The following is a 20,639-nucleotide window of genomic DNA, read 5'->3' as shown; positions in this document are numbered from 1 at the left end:
TGTAAAGGCCGGCCGGGAGCTTTCCACGCTGGAGGGGGGCAATCCCACAAAGAGGCACGATCACTCGGCACTCCTCTGGCATAAACCAAACCATATTCACAAATTCATCTCCCTCTATACCCCCTCCCTGGAGAAAATCAAAATTGGCGGAGGAAAAGACACCGCTCGCCTGCCAGTGGCTGGCCGCCTTTGAAGGGTCTGCTTCACTGACCTCTTCAAATAGCCAGGTATGCACAACACCAAGAGTATTAAAAAGCTGGTTTTGCAGCAGAGGAATGAACTAACCTGTTTGGGAGGAGTTTCCCCCTTAGACGAGGTGATAAATAATAAATGTTGCCTGTCACTGTATTAGGAGAGACCATGCTACCCACAGTTACTATAAAAGAACTAGTCTGTACAGGCACACAGCCAGTCATATAGCTAATCCAGTAGTCAAAACCGTAAATATTACGTCTCTAGGAAGGTCTGCTATTTATCCAATAGAAGACAGGATTCCGGCAAACACATGATTCCAAGCTTGCCGCCATTAGCAGGAAATAGTCTCTAAGTGTCTAAACAGGCATTTCTAATGATCCTGACAGCAAAAACAATGTAGTGTTTGCTTTTTTTTTTTTTTTTTAATATTACATTTAAATCTAGTGGACAAATTCCATGACCTTGATGACTGTTTCTACCGTGGTTCCGTGTAACAACAGGTTACTGACGATGCGAGATTTTTTTCCCTACTTCTAGCAGTAGAAATTTAGGGGACAAGAGAATTGAGTAAGCTATCTTTGGATTGATCCATGGGAGTGACATCAGGTAAACCCAGGTAAGAGGGACAGAAGCTGAAACCACGGTGGCATAAAAATAATTCACTTGTCTCTCCAAGGCATTGTCACTATTAAATCAGTCATGATACTATGTCAAATACAATCCCTGCGCCACGGGCACAGGCCCCATTCCCGCCACTATTCCCACTCTAGAGCAGATCCTGGAAAGAGTTGATACCGCCCAGCTCCCCACACGGTCCATCGGTAACTGTTCTTTGGAGCCCCACACTTCAGACAGCACAGTTTCAGATCTCAAAGCGCCACACTCTCAAGAATAAGAATGGATCCTATTCGCCAAACCAAGTGGGGAAAGCACACCGCAAAGATATTTCTAATGCTGAAATTTACATTGCCAAATGTGCCTGTCAAATCGCGGTTTAATTACCTTGGCCCCCATGCCTCTTATAATCACCTGTCATTAGCAACAATGCTTGCATCTGTTTACACGTCTGTCAGATGCCAGCCCAGCTGAAGCCAGGGGAGAAGACCTCTAGTGGGAGATGGCCTCCGTTGAAAAAAGGTCACCTTAAAGTTGACCCATCTCCATCCAGGGCCATCCCTCAAAAGACAATCTAAGGAGAAGACCCTGGAGCAAAGATCTGAATGGTACAGAAGCAAATTTCAGCCAGGCTTGTTTGGAGATTCCAAGACCAGAGAGGAAAATGTTGCGTGTGGGGGGGGGGGGGGGGGGTGTGGCTCGTGGGTATGTTACGCCTCCTCTCATGACACTTCTGCTTTTGCCTCCAGGAAGTAACCCTACATTCCAATGGTTTTGGGGTCTTCCCACCCCTGGTGTCCTCCTCAACCCTGCAAGGTCGCACCCGGCCCCTTCTTCTTCCATGAATGCTCCTTTCCTCCGCCAGGGGCTAAGTCTGGTGTTCCTGCCACTTAGTAGCTGCACTGCCTCCTCTATTGGAGCTGATTTTCTCCCCAAGACGGGCTTCATGATAGGCCACGTGCTCCCTAGAGTCCTCTTGCTTCCCCACATCCATCAAAACAAACACAGATCCTTTGGTTTTGACATTTTAGCACATCAACCGGGTATGGAGATATAGGGCTACTCAAAAGCCTATAATAATTTTTTAAATGTTTATTTATTTTGAGAGAGGGGGGGCAGAGAGAGGGAGAGAGAGGGAGGCAGAGAGAGAGAGAGAGAGAGAGAGAGAATCCCAAGCAGGTTCAGCACTGTCAGCACAGAGTCCAACGTGGGGTTTGATCTCATAAACCATGTGATCATGACCTGAGCCACGATCAAGACTCAGATGCTCAAGTGACTATGCCACTCAGGTGCCCCAGAAGCCTGGGTGATACCGTTAGTTAGCGGGTATCCTCGTCACCACCCACCCATTTTTCATGCTAGTGGGGAGTCAGACACAACTTAGGGACCCTTAAGATTAATGCCAGACTCCAATCTCAATAAAGTTCCCAGATGATGCTTCGGAGTGGCCACGTGCAGATGGAAACACAAGAAACTTTCTTACTAACCCTGCCAGAGAAAGCGATAACCAGGGTCCATTAAGGTTCTGCCCTAAAATGAGGCCCACCGAGGATTTGGTAACGAACCAGTTTTTACAAAACATCTCTTCTACCCTCATTTGTGCTTCCTGCTCTCACTCCCGCCCGACCAGCCTTCCTCAGTACGTTAAACATGAGCCTCTGTCTTTGCCCACTAACAACGTGAGCCCGGCTTTAACCGATGTCCCCACCATGTCGCTTCTGGCTCAGCAGCCTGTGGGCTCCACTGTGAAGGCTGCAGGGAGGCCCGGTTGGACACGCTGGCCCAGCTGGAACGGTGGGGCCTCTTTACTCCACTTTCTGAAACTTAGAGACTTGTAGCCCTTTCTGTAACCTGTAACCATACCAGGGCCCTTCCTGAACGGCCTTCTCGGGAGTTCTGCCCTTCAATTTAGGGCGGCCAATACCTCCCTTTCACCCTCTATTTGACGTTAACCTTCCTTTCACCTTCTCTTCTATCTGACGTTAACCTTCCTTTCACCTTCTCTTCTATCTGACGTTAACCTTCATGGATCGGTATATTCAATGACAGCCATCGCATGAACCCACGTTTTGGGGCTGGCCAAGGTGCATCACCTTACCTGAAATGACAAGGTAACGTCGTTTTGTTCTAGGAGAGGATTCCAAACCCTCTCCACACGCTGGGGTAGGTTTAGGGGGAAAAAAAAAAAAACCCGTGCTTCTTTTCGAATGCAAAGGATGGTGGGGCTGCAGACTGCCATGTTTCTAATATGCATCTTAAAAGAAGATTATTTCTTTTCCCTACGGAGACATCAGAGAACACTGAGTTTCCCCCACCAAGTCTAGTTACTAACTCTTCTCTTTTAAGATGTGGTCACGTAGAGCCGTTCTCCCCCTCTGCCCCTTGTCTCTTTTGTATTTCAAAATGGGGAGTAGAAAACCGTGAACCTTCTTCCTATGTATCAACAATCTGTGGACACCTCTTCCTTGACAAGCCTCAGCGCCGGCTCCTGGGCACTGCCCTTTGTGCAGGACTCCAGCCTCCATTACTGAGTTTAAAGCTATGGACGAAGAAAACAAAAATGCACTTATTCTACGGATGTGCGTTGGGGGCAGCTACTCGAGGGCATTTTACTAGTTCAAGATGGTAAAAGAAATCAGCCATAGCTGGCACCACCACACGTTGTTTCAGAAAAAAAATGCACTGTGGAGAACTGACACTGTACTTACAATTTTAAAAGATTTGCTCATTTAAACCGACCGGCAGTATTTTCTGCCACATAATGGAGAAATTCACGGGATGCCGGGCCCCCTCATGGCTTCTGTGGCCATAAAAGCCCCTTCATGCTGGATTTTTTATATTTGGTAAATTAATAGTTTACTGTTCCAAGATTCCTACGTGTTTATATTATTGCTTCTCGAACATAAAAGTTTGCAGTTGTTATGGAAACATATGGTAACATTTGCTGCTAAATTTTAAATGCATTTTCTACCCCTGTTACACACCTGAAATGAAGCCAAAAACCCTCTTTGCTTTACATTAGACTGAAATTCAAACTGGTCTGGGTGACTATAAATGGTTACTGTTTGTCTTGGCTCCTACCTGTATCAGATTTAGGCTGAGGAATCTTAGGGAAGAAATTACACGGGATAAAATGGATATTTCAAAATTACAAGGCCTGCAATTCCAGTGGCTCCAAATATCAGCTTTCTGTTTCATCTCAGCCTGCCAGAAAGAACATGGTGGGGCTGCAGAATAAAAGATCGACAACATTTACTCTCCAGAGCCAAATGCTTCTTGTTTTGATTATACTGGTGGAGGAGACTTGCAAATCCTGATCAGTTTAAGTCTTGTTAGCAAATTAGATGGTTGTAGATTACAATGGTGCGAGACACGAGTCGTACCCCCTCGGCTTCGGCTGGAAATGACAGAAGTATAAATTCTTTCAACCCATTTTGTTCTGCAATTTTCTTCCTTGAGCGCCTCACAATTCTCCAGTAATTGTTCGTGATGACTTTTGGCCCATGGGGAGGCTGGCTTGGAAACATGCACCGGACAGGTTTTCTAAGTGGCCCAATTACCCATTTCTCCATACCTTAACGCCTTACCCAAGTCAGGCTTCCTTGTGCAATGGAGCTACTCATAAATACTACTGAAGAAAACGAAGCAATTTGGCTTAGAAAAACATCAGATGAGAAAGACAGATGCGAATGCTTGCCTGCTTGAGCATTTTTCTGGGACTTTCAATCAAGATAAACCAAGAGTCAGGAGACAGCTTCAAATGTGTGCCTTTGGTCTTGCTCTGGGACCTGGGAGACCTAACTCCCACCTATGTCGTGGTCTGTGGGCCATGTTCTTTTATTCATCTCAGAGCATTTGTTACGAGTTGCAATTAGTTTTCAGAGGTTAACTCTCTGTCTTTTCTTTTTGGGAATATAACCTTGCTATTGGCTAAAGAGTTTCACTTACCGTTTCAGACACGAGTAAACACTCTTCTATATATTTGAAGTGACTCGGGAAAAGAATTATGATGCTTTTCTAAGTGCAGAAATATAGAAGTTGCCGAAGATTTTGTGCATTTCTCACTATCCAGAGGTCCCTGGACAGTAAGTGTTAATTCTGCAATTCTGCCCTCGTAGTACATATTTGCAGGGTTCTGTGGCAGTGACTGAAAAAAAATACGATGATACTCTCCCTGCCTCCCTGCCTTTTTTCATCAACTCGAATAAAGGATTTCAAATTCTAAGGCATCTGTTCCAGTATACATCCAGGATGCTCTCTAAAGAAGCCAAAAACTCAGAATATAGTCACAGCAGGGCCTGAGGCAGGTCAGAGCCCTCAGAGCACATGGATGCTTACTGCATTATTAGATTATACTTGAGTATATGTAATATATATGAATAATATAAATACAAATACTCTGTTATTTATATACATAAATAATATATATACTCTCACACGCAGTGTTGTACGTTTTCATGTTGCTCCACCCTTCTGCTTCGTCTTTAGAGGGCAGACAGAAGGTGACATTTGTCAACCCATCGAGATGTAGAAAGATGCAGCGATTAAAAAGTGGACACAAGACCCTCACTGCCGGGGCTCAAGTCCTAGTTCGGCCACTTACAACCTTTCTGTTATTGTTGGTAAATTCCCTAGCCTTCCTGGGTCCTATGTACCTTAACTGTGAGGTGGACATGAAAGTGGCACTTCCTTCCTCGGGTTGGCACGAAGAGTAAATAAAGACACGTGGGTAAAACGCTTAGAGGACGACGTGGCATACAACGAAGATGCATTGAGGTTAGCTGCTGTTATTAATTAGGATGATGATCATCATCTTCTTCATAATCAAGAGCATGATGATTGTAAAACACAGGATTCCTGACCCCTTTGGTTTGTAAGGCCCGTGCTTCCTAACCTTTGATGATGCGATCCATCGTCATGATTCGTGGCGACAGCCACGGACCACTTACATTGTACGTCTAGCATTTTTCTTTAAAACAACTTAAAAAAAATTTTTTTTAACCCCCAAACTTAAAGACTGACTTCACTCTTGTCCTCAACAATCTCACCTGAGAACCATGGATCCAAATGCTGATTATGCTTTTCTAATCTAAAGCAAAATACATTACCCTTAAACTTAAAACATGTTCGTGTGGGTATGACAAAATCATCGTGTGTGCCCTCAGTGCATGGGTTTTACGCCCCAGGAGCATCTGAGCTAGGCCTTGGCACGTGTCAGAAGGGCCTACCTGGGCATGAACCGGGAGGCATTTTTAGACTCGACACACACCCGCCGCCCACGACTCTCTGCATGGACAATACGCAGCCTCGTCAAGAGACCGAACTTGCGTGACCGTCACTAGGCTTACTTTCACTTAGCACATACTCAGGTCTGAATTCTGTCTCGGTGCTAAAGGACTGAAAACCATTCCCTTTCATTAGCCTAAGTTCCTAGTAATGGGAGCCTCGTGCTGTGGGGAGACTGCAGACAGGGGGAGGCCCTTGTGAACGAAAAAAATGCCACTATACGCAGAGGTCTCGCCCCATCTCTTGCAGACCGGATTAAATGTATTCTGAGCCCTGCGTGAACCCATTTTCATGTGATACAGTGGGTACAAGAAAAGATTAATTACTTAGGAAAAACAAGCTAACATCTCTACGGCAAATATATCATCGCCATAGAGCACAGGACATAGAGGTTTGCACCTGCATCATTAGCTCAGCTGTAATAAATGAGACGCTCTATGTGATGTATAATATGGTAAAGAAAACACAGCTGTTTGCTTCTGTAGGGAAGTGCATAGGTGCCCTGCACCTGAGTCTGCAAACACTTAATAAGCCCTCAACAACAAAGCTGCGTCACTCAGAACCTCGATGGCTGAAAACCATTATCCATGGATAATTAACTATGTCACGACACTGAGGTCCTAACACGAGGTCCTCATAATTCCCCACTAAGGGAAAGACAGTAAGACATTATTATATTACTAACGTTTAATAAGACGACTGTTCTATTTGTGTGTTATTAATGCAAGCTGTAAGTTACAACAGCGTTTGAATTACTGTTAGTTCTTCTGGGCACTCCATCGCTTGAAGGGCAAAGTAGCCCTTTGAGCTTAAGAACCATAAAGAAATACTTCCATTTGGGGCTAAAAATGTTTTTTAAGTGCTACTTGCAATTTGTTCGGTTTATTTTTCCTCGGATCACACGAACACATCTACAGCGCACACGTATCACCGGACAAGCCGTCGCTGAAACGACCAATGTTAAGGCAGCTTAAAGCCGCACACGCTGTAAGACATTTTCTAGTGAACTCATTTGATTTTTAGAAGAGCCCATCGTTTTGCTTTCCTCCAAGCATCCCGGTCATTTTGAGACTCTCCCCTACAACACAAAGTATTTAAATTTCTCGGTAACAAGGCTTTCTGACTGCTTGAAGACAAGGGCCCCTCTCCATTTATTAAGACGACTTCCTACTGTGTGGAGCTGTTCTTTACCTCATAATTAAAATAGCACCTGAACAGGACCATCTGCGAACGCGGATTAAGTTTTTACAAAATGCGAATATCTTTTCGTTTCTTTTCTGCCAAATGCCTCTAAATCTCATACGGGTTTTGTGTGACATACCAACAACCACACACACACACGCGCACACACACACACACACACACACACACACACACACACACAAAAGGCATGCTTAAACTTTCACTACAAAAAAAATAAAATAAAAGGAAGAGGAAAGGAGGATAAACATTTTACTCCTCACTGCAATCTTCCGTGCCTCAATTAAACCAATAAATTAACGTATGGCTCTGTGATTTGCTCTAAGAATGAATGAACCGTCAGCCTTTGCGTTCTGCTTCTAGGATTCTGTGAGTTTACGGGAACCCAGAGACACGGTGTGCCACTTAATTTCCCTCTTCCTTTTTCAAATACACACATTTTGGAAAAGACATTATTTATACAAAAGGCTGCCAAGACCCTGGGTTAGGATGGATTTGGATATACAGACTGTTTCACAAGCTAGTCTTATTTAACCAAAATAAAGTCTCTTAGGGAGTTTTTTGCACAAACTGCAAATCCATAAATGCAGAGATTATAAACATTGATACAGACATTTCTTCCAGAGGGTTTTCTGACCTGATGTTAACTTTACATTAGAAATTCATGTTTCTTTAGAAATGTTGGCTTATTTTAGGGAAATGGTTCCTTTGGTACAGTTGGGGCTGTGATGTCAACCTGGCTGCATTCTAACAGCCCTTATGAAATATTTACAATGAAATTTAGCCACGCATGCGTAACGGCTGACTTCAGCGGCAGCCAAGGTTTATGCGTACCTTTTTCTTTTTATTAAAGGGAAGAAATAGTTTTTATATTTTCCTCTTCTCCAGAAGATCAAACCCACATGTATTTAACAGCTTCCCAGGCCACACCTCCATGTGGGCATTGGTCCGGATCAGTGAGACTGAAAGATTATTCTGACCACATGACATCTTTGAGCCATGAGAGAACAGCTGGGTTCCCCCAAGGTGGAGCCGGGGTGAGGCATAAACTTGAGGGTGCAACAGGAGAAATGGTGATCGCTAGCGGAGAAGCCCCTGCCCTTCACCCCTGCGAATCAGACCCTTCATCAGATTCAAAATTGCCAACAATCCTACAGACACCGTTTTTATGGTGACAATGAGCACCACATACAGCGCATTTACTTCTGAAAACTCTCATATGCTTTCTCTGTAAAAGAAAAGAGACTGTTGAGTTAGAGGCAAGTATGTGTGTGTGTGTGTGTGTGTGTGTGTGTATGTGTGTGTGTGTATACACGTGTATACATATATACACGTGTATACATATATATATACATATACACGTGTATATGTGTGTGTGTGTATATATATATGTGTACATATAATATATATACACACATATATATGTATACATATGTATACATGTATACGTATAACATATACATATATGTTATATGTATACATATATATATATTTCCTCCAAGCAAGAACCCACAAAGAGTAGAACATTGTTACAAGGTCACAGAAGGCAGTGCCCAGATCACATCCTCGTCTCCTGGCCAGGGTCATCGTCTCTCTTGTTGAGAAGCGTGAGATAGTGGAGAAGAGTTTTCCTACAGAGCGGGCAAGACTTCCATTCTCTATCAGATTCCTATCCACACCATCTGGTCTCCAGGCAGGTATTGATTAAGTAGCCTGTATAATTTGAATTTCTAACATTTAACTAACTAACTAACTAACTAACATTAAATAACTAACATTTAAACAGTTACAAGACATCATAAACACTCTCTCTCTCTCTCTCTCTCTCTCTCTATTTTTTCCACTTCTCTTGAAAATGTAGAGGACCTAGTAACAAGGATCTGGCCTCCTGGCAAGGCTGAAGAGGGGCCGCCTACTTTGGACTGGGTGTGCACCTCCCATTCACTTCAGCCCCACCTCTGCGCCTTCGTTCACCTGGGGTACCTGCCAGGCCCTGCGGGCATTTGGGCTTGCAACCCTTCGTCCACATTCACTAGAAAAGTCACAAATTCCCAGGTACCATGCTGCTGTCGTTAAGAGCTCGAAAGGACACTTCCTTGGGAAAGTCCAGTGCCTCTCACTGTTGCACGGTAGGCCCTCCTCACCCCCTCAAAATCGGTGTCATTCTCCTCGTGACACAGCCCAGAGGTGACGGCCTCACGTGCCTCGGGGCAGACAGGAAAATGCTCCGGAATATCCAGGGAGAGACTGCCAGCGCAGGGACAAGGCTGGGCTCCCGAGCACTGTGTGTGTGTCACTCTACTCCAGCCCAGACGTAGGTTTACACGTGCGGGCGTCCTCAATACACCCTCTCTGCCTCCCCTGCCGCAGCCTGCTTGCCATGCTGCTGGAAGATACTGTGCTTCGCACAGCCCCCCGATTCTCAGAGGCCCCCCAGAGCTCTCCAAGCGAGCGTAACATGCAGAATTCCAAATGAAGAACCAACAGCAGAAAGATCATTTACAGTAACTCTACAAACAAGCTAAATGAAAGACTGGTGTTCAGTCATTAAAAATAATAATGCTAAGGGCCCCGAGGGCTGGAATGTAAAGCTTACACTTCGTGTGAGGAGGCAGGGGGAAAAAAAAAAAAAGAAAGAAAGAAAGAAAGAAAGAGTGTGTTTATTATCCCAATAAGATAACCTGCTAATTTATTTAGTAGGCAATTTTAGAGTACATTCGTTCACGGTGAAATCTCACTTTATCAGATTACGGGAACAATAACAACGGCAAATAAAATGCTCGTTTCAGCGCAGGGCTTTCCGAGGGGCTGCAGGGAGGCTTCGCCGGCTCCCCGCCCCTCGGCCTTCTGCTGTCTCCCGGCCCAAGCCCGGAGTCAGTTATAGAGTTATCTCTCTCACACTTTGCAGATGATGCCTAACATCATGACAACAGAGAAGAGGAAAGGTCTCCGGACCTGCCTACCTACAACAAGTTTCTGTAAAGTAATGAATACAGACAGCTTGGGGACCATCCACCTGCGCTGCCTGCCTCTTCCTGCCTGCGAAGGGAAACCACCAGGGATTGGCAGAAGGTACTTGTCTGACAGGGCCAGGACAGCCTTCCTCCTCGGTGACAGCCCGGGCCTCCCCTCTTCAACTTGACCCACCCTAATTCCTTCACAATGCGGCAGCGAGGCAGCTGACAGGAGCAGCTGCGGTTCCTAAGCGAGATGGATGGAATTTTCCTAACTAGTTCCCCAAGTTACATTTTACCTTCAAGATAATTTATGAGCTGCTCTGGAGCCTTGAAGAGACAATATGCTTGCCATAAAATTAACTGTAACAGTCTTGTAGGTTATAATTAACACTGGGAGGGTAGCACCAACTGGACGAAACACATGGCATAATTGATGGTAAGACTGGAAATGAAGCAAGCTAACAAAATCATTACGGTGCGCGCTGCCTTAGCAAAACCTCTGCTTTCGGAGGGTTAATTACAATCGCCTTCCAGGGCCCATATTCCAGTAGGGGAAGAGGCCAGAGCTGGGCGGCGGGGGGTGGAGGCTGTGCCGGCAAGGCCCCGGGGCACCCGGACGGGCATGGAGGCCGGGTCTGGTCTGGAAGGAGAGACACATCCGAACCGAGAGCATCTGGCAGTGTGGGCTTCCTGGAGCTCGGGCTGAGCCCTACACAGGTCTGCCTGACAGACATGACTTCATTTTCTCAGTCAACAGCATCTTTTTCAGCGACGAAGAAGATATGGATGAGAAGAGACTCAGAACTTCCAGAATGCCCTTCAGGAGGCTCACGATATTTATTTAGAATACGACAGAACTAAAGCATTTCAACCTGACGGGGGCATGTCTTCGCGAAAAATGACGATAAGTCCGCTAAACCTGAAGGTTTATTGAACTAAAAAAGTACCCTGTCCAGAGGAAGAGTATGGAGAGAAAGCTAATCAGGAAAGTGTCAATCACTCCCATCTTGGAAAGTGACGCTCAACTGTTCCTTTCGGGCAGATACTAAACAGCCTGATCAATACCTGAAAACAGACTCTCCTAGGCACACTGGAATCATTCAGATCATTTCAACTAGTAATGTGAAGGGGACTGACCTATTTTTGTTTTGTGATCTGTTTTGTCTTTTGTCCTGGGACAAGATGCTGAAACTCATTCTGATCCACGATGCAACAGTGTCCCCTACAGGCCGCCGGAGCTGTGCCTTACCACCCCTCACCCCCCATTACTGCCTCAACCGGAAGCGGAGTGAAACTTTTATCTGTAACCCGGAATATACATTACAGCGCAAATTTGTCAAACACACTGGGGACATCCCAAGATAGAATAAGAGCATGACTCTCCACGTGCGGTAAATGGTTTTCTAGGCATAAACACACCGTAGAACCGGTGAGCGACCCGTCGTACGGCAGATAAATGCTATCCGATCACCCAAAGGGAACCCACTCAAATCAGCCTTGGCTAACCAACCCCGCCTCAAAATTACTCCACTTAGAGGATTTACAGATTCTTGAGGCTAGACTTTGATGTTCTCATCTGCGCCCCCGATCCCTCCTTCTCAAAGATTGTAACCAATATAAAAGAATGGCATAGCGATAAAGGTAATAACTCTCCTTGAAAAGGCTTACTTCATAAAGCGCGGGCTGCAAATTATTTCTTTAGAGAGAGCGAGGCACCCGCCAACTAAAAAGTGCCGAACATGTTTAGCTACTGGAGGAAATAAACCTTTACAAATGCACACCTGCTGTTCTCCACACTGGGAAGGATCCGGGAAGGGCTCGAAGCCCCATATGGGGAGACCCACTTCAAAGTGCCGAGTGCACCTAGGAGTGGTGGCAAGGCCTTGTTGCGGCTCCCTTCTGCCACCTCCACTGTTGGCTGTGCTGCCTTGGGTAAGTTTCTCTGTACCTCTCTGCCTCTAGCCTCTCATCTCGTAAAACATGAAAAATCCGAGCCCTTAGTGGGTTCTCAACAAATGTTAGCAGCTCTCTCTACTAGAATTAGCACAACTGTGCATTTCAAGGACAGTGGAGAGAGGGAGGGAGGTGAACTGAAGTCATCAGGGGGAACACCTCCCCTACCCGCAGCTGCCCCCGGGGCGTCTCACTTACAGAACCGCGCCTTGTCCCTTGTCCATCGGGCCACCTGGATCACGCTGCTTCTCTTTTAGGTGAAGCTGCTGAGACACAGAGTGCCTGGCCCAGAGTTCATAGCTGGAGATAGGATGCTAGCTGGAGCTCAGGCCTCGGTCAGTTCTATGTGACCGTGCTTAGAGCAGAGCCCGGCCCGGGGCAAGATGCAGCTAGTGTTCATGCTCACACCGATTCAGCAATGTGGGGCCCCTACCACGAGGCTAGGATTTTACACGGGGGCTTGCTCTCAAAGGATGAACGTGGCTGGGCTCATACAGACTTTCCTGTCTTGATCTAAAGGTGATGGGTACTTTTTACTGAGCAGCTAATATGTTCCAGATACTTGCTCAGGGTGTTTTACACGGAATTTGTCAATCAGCCCTATTGAAATAAGCTCTGTTATTATCCCCTGTGCAAGTTACAAATGAGAAAATTGAGGTTCAGGGTGGTTATGTAACGTCTCTATAATTGCCTGGAGTTATGGACACGGACCCAAGACTCAAACAACCTGCTCGGGATCTACGCTCCCAACCTCTAGGCCACGTTACTGAAATGTGCTCTGAGAGGAAATCCACACCACCCCCCGCGCCACCCCCCCACACCTTTATCATTGAGAACTAGATCTCTCTAGAAAGAGGCAGCCCAGATTTTATCCCATGACCCATAACCACATATAGATTTCTCGCCTATTTCCCACTCCTTCTGGAGACCAAGTGCTACCTACCCACTCGCGGCCAACACAACTTCACAATGGAGCGGTATTCCCCACAATGGCTGGGCACACAAGTGAGAGTCACACAAGAACCACTGCCCCTCTCTTTCCACTTTCTTCGCCCAGAATCCTGACTTAAACTCCTTCACAGCACTTAGGATACTGCACCGCCTAATGTACCTCCCCTGGTCAAGTGTGACCCATCTCTATAACCCCAAGGCCTACGATAGAGTCTGGTAGCAGCCAGGCACTTGATAAATATTTGCTGAATCAATGCGTGACTGACAGTTTGCTCACGCTAACTATAACCACCGTTTATTACGTGCCGGAGTCCATTAACACACACGCACTCCCCCAACACCTACCAGGCAGGGACGGCTTCCCTCTGAAGAGATATTTGTGGGTGTAACACAGCCTGCATTTGAGCCTTCGCAAAGTGAAGGCCTTTAAGGTGACACATGTTTTTGAAAAGTCCCTGGGAACCAGAGTGCAAGACTGCCTAAGGAGAAATGAATGCTATGGTGTTCCTTAGAAACCGGTATCCCACGAACAGCTCACAAATGTGACTCGCCAGAACCGGAAGGGTAAGTTTTACAACAAGGGATCATTTTATGACGAAGATCCAGAAAAGGACGTTTTCGATCTTTCTCTCGACTGCAGGATCGTTATTTTGGTTCTACTGAGTGTTGTTGAATACGCAGGATTATGGGAGTTTCGGTACCTTTCCCCCAAGACATCTTCAGAGATCCACTTAGGGAAACAGTTCTGGTCTCTCCTTCCACTGAGAACACAAGCTCCAGGGGACAAACACTCACAACAGTGCTGTTCCCTGCTGCCTTTCCAGGACCCGGAACAGTGCCCGACAAAGAGCAAGCCCTATTTAATAAGTACTTGTTGAGTAAATAAATGAATCAATCGATGCTTTCTCGAAAAGTTTAAGAAGCACTGCCTGTAAGAAATAAGTCGGCAACCGATCACGGTCAGGGTCCGCCAGGAGGAGAGCTCATACCGAAGCCTATGTGTTGATTTTACAAATGAGATGCGCAGAAGTCAATTGGCTTTTGTCTCCCATAAAACTGTTCAAATGATGACAGTAACAATGGTAATAACATCAACAACACTGGCCTCCTTAAGATAAGTTGCTGTATCTGGGAAAAAAGGTAACCCTATCTCTAGACGCATTTAATCCTCGCTCTAAATTTACAAAATGCTTCAATTCCTACACATTTATGAGGAGGTTTTATGGAGTTACTGGGTTTTATGGAGCAATCGGGTTCAGATACACACAGGACATTCTTCTGCTAAGGGCCACGGAAAGCAGAGATTGCAATTATTAAAGAAGGGACGGACGCACTAGAAGGGAAAGGCATAGATGTCAGCTAGCAGGCTAGCGCCTCCCTGTTTCTCCCTGGAAGCTCCTTCGTTTATTCCACCCCAACCCTGCTGACCAAGTCAGCCGGTTGCAGGGCACGGCTACGGAACCCCAGATGCCACAACTTCTAGTTCCCGACGAACTCAGCCAGAAGCAGCAGCCCCCCGCCCTAACGCGAGCGACAGTGGCTGACACGTTCAGAGGACTCCGTCACGTGCCGGCTCAGAAGAGAATTATATCAGCCTCATCTCATAGCCCGTCCTCAGGGCTGGTGGCACCACTTCTGGTGACCAGAGTTCCCGAGGGCGCCACACAAATTCTGGCCCAGATGTCAGGTCACCAAGGCTGATGCTGGTCACTGTGTGCTGATATCATTAAAGCCACATCAAGATATTAGCAGGTAGCCTGCGACTGACTGGAGCAGGTAAGATGCGAACAGGAAGCTGCGTTTAGACTCAGCTCCGCCCCTCCCGGCCTGAAAGCCATCCTCCCATCCAGAGGAATGACTCTAGGGAGGCCTTTCCCCTCTCCCCCAGTCCTAGTTCACTTCTGGGCATGGCAAGGGATCAGGAATGGGTGCCTCAGGGACAAGACCGCGTCTTTTCGTCCTGGTCCCAGCTCAATTCCATGGTGTTCACTTCTGGACTCCTCCTCAAGTAGCCGAATCAGCCTGTGCACAGAGTGTCCTTCCTCCCTCAGGACGGAAGCAGGGGGCAGGGTGCAGTCTTGGGGCTCCAATGCCAAAGAACCACATTAGCGGAGATCTCCTACATCCAACCTTAAGGTTTCCAACCTCTGGCAAGATCAGATGAATATGTACCCCACCCCCACCCCGAAAAAAAAAAATCCCAACAGGCCAGCATCCCCAGTGGTCATCCCTCTTCAAAATTAGGAAGGAAGGCAAAGTACTTATAAATATAGGGATGGGTTGAGAGGAAAGCTATTCTATTCAGCCAGCCACAGAACAGATCTGAATGCCAGGCGACAGGGTCCCTGCTCGTATAGGGCATGGTTCTCACGGAGGAGACAGCTTAATGTTACTGTGATCCGGGCGGCAGGTTTTACAGCTGGTGAACAGGCAGATCCCCTGCCCTCATGAAGTTCACATTCCGGCAGCAGAAACAAAATGTAAACACAGAGTCACGTAATTATATGGTACATGTCAGGTGATTCCTTTCCATAAGCTTCCCCCAAACTGGACGTGGCCTTGCAGCAGAGTCCATGGCTAAGTCATCTTCCAGGATCCCGCGACAAAAGAAGGAAAATCTGCACGAGATGGTGTTCCTACTAACCTGCCCTCCCCCGCATGAAGCTATCCATTATTTCAAAACTGAAACTCTACGGGACTCCTCTTAGTATTTCCCACGGCACTTCGCAGAGTTATTTGCACATAACAAACATTCAGTAAATAAGAGTTCGTTGCTAAACTGGACTGGGCCAACTCGTTGGTTCTGCATCTAATCCAGGCCCGCCAGGAGGCAAAAGCAGAGACCACATATCCATGGAGAAAACCTTAACGTGCTCGTCTTAGGACTAGCGCTGGTCCACAGAAGTAACTGACACAAACTAGTTTATTTGTTGTACCCAGATCAGAGTTCTGAAGCTGACTGGCTTAGAAAAGGTTAGAACTACGAGATCTTGGAGCCCTAAGAAGATGTCCAGAGTGGATCCGTCCTGGAGGTAGGTGGTGATGGTGACAGTTACGGCGAATGGAAGGCGGTCAACAGTAAGATGGTTCTCTTGTCCAGAAAAAGGGCTAACTTGGCAATAGCATGAGCTGGCAAAGCCCAATACGGGGAAGACATGTATAGGGAGCCATCTCGATCCAGAGAGCTCATTTTAACTGGGAGGAACTGGTTCTAAAAGCTTTTCTAAGAAACTGCCATAAACATTTTTAAAACTGCTCTCAGCACCGTCTTAAGGCTCCTTGGACCCAAATGAAGTCGTCTACTGTGGGACCGCGGAAAGTCCCGTTTGAGCCCAGAATGGAGGCGCTCTAAGGAGACAGAGCTTCTGGTTCGTCAGGTTACATTCCTACCTGGTGTGCAATGCTCAGCGAAGCTGTAAGGAAAGAAATGTAAGAGAATGGGCTAAGGACTAAGTAGGGGATCTCCCAAAACACAGAAGCTGGGCCACAGGCAGATAAACAAAGCCCTACCCACGGGAATGGGGAAATAGACACAAGCGTATTCTCATGCCAGCTTCACAGTGGCACTCCGTTCCTGCAATAAGCCAAACACCCCTCATGGGCTCGTGAGTTCTCTCCCATTTGAGGGGGGTAAGTGCTTAAGTTAGCCATGTGTTTAAATCTCCTAATAAAAACTTAATGGTCTTAAGCACATGAAAAGATGTTCTGCATCATGCATCATCAGGGAAATGGAAATCAAAACCACGACCACAGCACCAGGATATCTATAATATAAAAAAAAAAAAAAAAAAAAAAAAGGAAAAGAAATGTTGGTGAGGTTGTGGAAAAGCCACAGGAATATACAATGATGCAGCAGATGTGGAAACCAGTCTGGCAATTCCCCAAAAAGTCAAACACAGAGTTACTGTACAACTTGGCCGTGCTATTCCTGGATTTACACTCAATGGAACACTCAGTGGAACAGAAAAGACGCCACTCAAAAACCCGCACAGAAATGTACACAGCAGTGTTATTCAGAGCTGCCAAGCAGTGTGGAAACAACCCAAGTGTCCACCAACCGATGAATGGAAAGACAAAATGGGGTCTCTCCATGTGGTGGAATATTACTTGGCAATAAACAGGAACAGGTACTGATACGGTACAACATGGATCAACTTTGAAAGCATTATGCTAAGTGAAAGAAGCCAGATACGAAAGGCCACATATTGTAGGACTCCATTTACACGAAATGTCGGCAACAGGCAAATCCACAGAGACAGAGAGTAGGTTAATGATTGCCAGGGACTTCGGGGAGAAGGGGGAATTGAGAGTGGCTGTTAACAGGCCCAGGGGCTCATTCATAATGGAAATGCTCTGGAATTGGATAATGGTGATGGCTGCACAATCTTGTGAATATACTAAAAAAAAAACAAAAAAAAAACCAAAAAAAAAACAAAAAAAAACCCCACCTAATTGTACACTTCAAAATGATTAATTTTACGTTCACGTGAAATTTTATATTTTGTGAATTACATCTCAGTTGGAAAAAAAAACAAAACCCTAATGGCCTGGCTCTCGTCTTATGTGTTTTTGTCTTTGCATCTTACTCAGCAAAAATTTAAAGGCACTGTTTCAAAGTTAGGAAGCACAGTTAATTCTGCAAGTGTTCCTCACCTCCCTGTGTTAGCCTTCACCTAGCTCTTGGCTTACTATGAATCCCCACAGACAGACACAGTCGAGTCAAACCTAAGATGGGACACACTGATTTGGATAATGTTTAGAAGCTTTGGGTTTCTATTTTCAATATAGTTATTGTCTGGGTGAGACTTGTATATGTAGGCCACGTCGTTCAACATAAGAGGAGTTTTTTCAACAGAACAGCAATGCTAGTCTTCAAAGACATCTACTGTGAAATACTCTCCTGAGTGGGTCAGAGCCGACTTGCCCCTCCGTTGCGGTATCGACGGCTCCACTGCCATCCTTTTCACGGCCCCCTTCTGGGAACCTTCTAGAACCTCATCCCCGGGTCCATTCTTAAACTGGCTGCCGAACACGTTCCTACCTGCACAGCAGCTCAGGCAATATTCTGTGCACGGCAGGTATACAAAACATACAAAAATGATGACGAAATAAATTCATTCTTTTTTCAGAACACAGAGTCACAGGTTGGGTCCGCGGTCTCTGAACGAGAGCACGGAGCTTTGCGCACCCCAACGTCACTGGCCGGAAACCGGGACATTCTATGTTCACAGGGAGTTGGGAGACAGCTTTAAGTAGATTATTCTTATCAATTCACAGTAAGAGAACATACGTGTGACACGCCCATTATTGGCAATAATTAGCATCGCTTTGATGGTTCTTAGAAAGAGGAATCAAGAAAGGAACATACCTATCTACTCAATTAACGTTATGCGATTTCTGCTTCCTTTTACAGAAAAAAAAAAAACAAAACAAAACCTGCAAAGTTGTGGTAACAACAAAACAGTGTGGGAGAGCCACAAGTATATTCAGCATCCAAAAATGCGTAACATTCAGTGGCCAGAGGCTGAAGTGGATCACAATTTTTTTTTTTTTTGAGGATGTTTGCTCTAACACCTGATTGACGCACGTCCTCTCAACTGAGCAAGCAAGCTGAAATAAAATATCTGATTCTCATTCCGACATGTTCAAGGCAAAGGAAGCCCATTCCTTTCCTTCAGCGGACTTACAGATAATTACTCCACAGTAAGCACGCCCTCAAAATTCTCACCAGTCTAGGAAAGGCGCTGGGGATTTGCGGAACATAAACAAAGGCACTGATTTTTTGCTATATTTTATTTAGAAAAACAAGCCGGGCACGGACACGGAACTGTACCTTTTCTTCAGCGCACTTTTCAAATGATAATTTCTTCCACTGTCACCATTAAATCTTAATCCATTCCAGCTCCTTGCATGGGTCATTGAGTCTATATGTACTGCTGTTATTTTAAAATGTTTCCCCTTGGTAGGGAAAGAGGGGGAGAAAAGATGTTGAGAGCCAGATGGGCCCCTTCACAGTTCATTTATCAAACCTAATACGCGGGGCTCCACCCTCCCCTCACTCACTATTGCGGTTAAACTTCCATATAATTTGGTAATCATTTTCATTATCAGAGAGTGACCCGAAAGCAGCCTATCTTGGGACACCCAGTCCCTGCAGCTGCTCTTTTCCTGCCTTTTCCTACAGTAGACCCTAAGAACCTCAGAGTTTATTAGCTGCAGACCGACCTTTGGGCTGCGGAGGTCAAGAAGGGGTCGGATCAGAGGGCTTGCCCAGTTCTTTAAAAGCTATAACAAGCTGTCCATCAGGCAGAGTGGACTGTATAAACAAAGCCAAATCTTCAGAAATTCTGTACCGCTTCTGTTAACACTTACCCTGCATTCACACAGCTTCTCCTGATGTACTTTGGATCATTCAGCTCGGGGGAAGTGAGCAGACAGCCCTAATAAGCCTATTTGGAGAGGGTTGTTTATGGGATTACCGAGCTTCGGGAAGGAAACCCGCAGCATTCAGATGTGCCTCTGGAATCGCAGGGTTGTATGACACTGTGACAAACTCGGTTACCCCGAGTCATGCAGAATTGACACTTTTCCTCAAAAAGCTGAATCACGGGGAACATATGCTTTCAGTTTAAGAGACTTCAGGGAGTCCCAAACAATGGCTCGGCTCCTGGCCGGGGAGAGATACAAATATTTTAAAACCTAGTTACAGGTTCTGCTTAAAAATATTCTTCCTAATATCATTATTGCAAAGGAACCAGCGGAAGGCGGGGGCGGGGGCGGGGGGGGGAGGGGGGGTGCGGCGGCAAAGGGGGGGGAACCTTTATTACAATAGACTTCTCCTAAACTCATTGCCAGCTGTAGCGTCGTCGCCGATCTACATTTCTTGGAAGTTGTACTATTCATCACGCATTCTCTAACGTGCAATATAAGGTAATTAGAGTCATCTGTATTTAACTTTCGGAGGAAAAAATTTCTATTATCTAATCTCACTGATCCCCTGATAGCTTTGATGAAAGCAAAATACGGTAACCTATTGCCTGGCCTTTGGCAAGCGCTAATTCTTTTCTGTCAAAGTGCATTTTTCCTCGTGTAATTCCAAAGTACACAATGGGCCGATGTCTACGACCCAGCCGGCTCGGTTAGCACGGCAGTGGATGCTCTGTGACTTTCACCATCACCGGCCTGATGGCGACTCAGGGCAGTGCCCGATTCCAGACGGCCAGAGGAAGCTTTGATGAGGAAAAGAGAGGCGTATGGTAACAGTCTGTTTATACAGATCATATGGATGAGTCTTTTAGATAGGTCACTGGGATGGGAAACATCAAATGGGGGCGGAGAAGGGGTGGGGGGGGAAGGATTATGGTTATTTAATACTCTGAAGACACTTTTCCTTCTGAGCTCTCAAGACGTGACCCTCTTGAAATTTTCTTTCAGGTGTTTAGTTTGAAGGAGGTCTGCACAGTGTCAGCCACTAAGCTCTTT

At 46.0% G+C, this 20,639-nt stretch overlaps 1 protein-coding gene across 4 annotated transcripts in view; it reads right to left on the bottom strand.

The window, feature by feature from the left end:
- Positions 1 to 20,639, bottom strand: part of FTO (FTO alpha-ketoglutarate dependent dioxygenase) — a 393,377-nt gene that overhangs the window by 136,287 nt on the left and 236,451 nt on the right. The gene's annotated exons all lie outside the window — the stretch shown is intronic.

This window comes from Neofelis nebulosa, chromosome 17 (genome assembly GCF_028018385.1).
Source record: "Neofelis nebulosa isolate mNeoNeb1 chromosome 17, mNeoNeb1.pri, whole genome shotgun sequence".
NCBI classification, from domain to species: Eukaryota; Metazoa; Chordata; class Mammalia; order Carnivora; family Felidae; genus Neofelis; species Neofelis nebulosa.
Note: the sequence above shows the minus strand (reverse complement) of the source record. Positions and strands in the feature narration are given on the sequence as shown.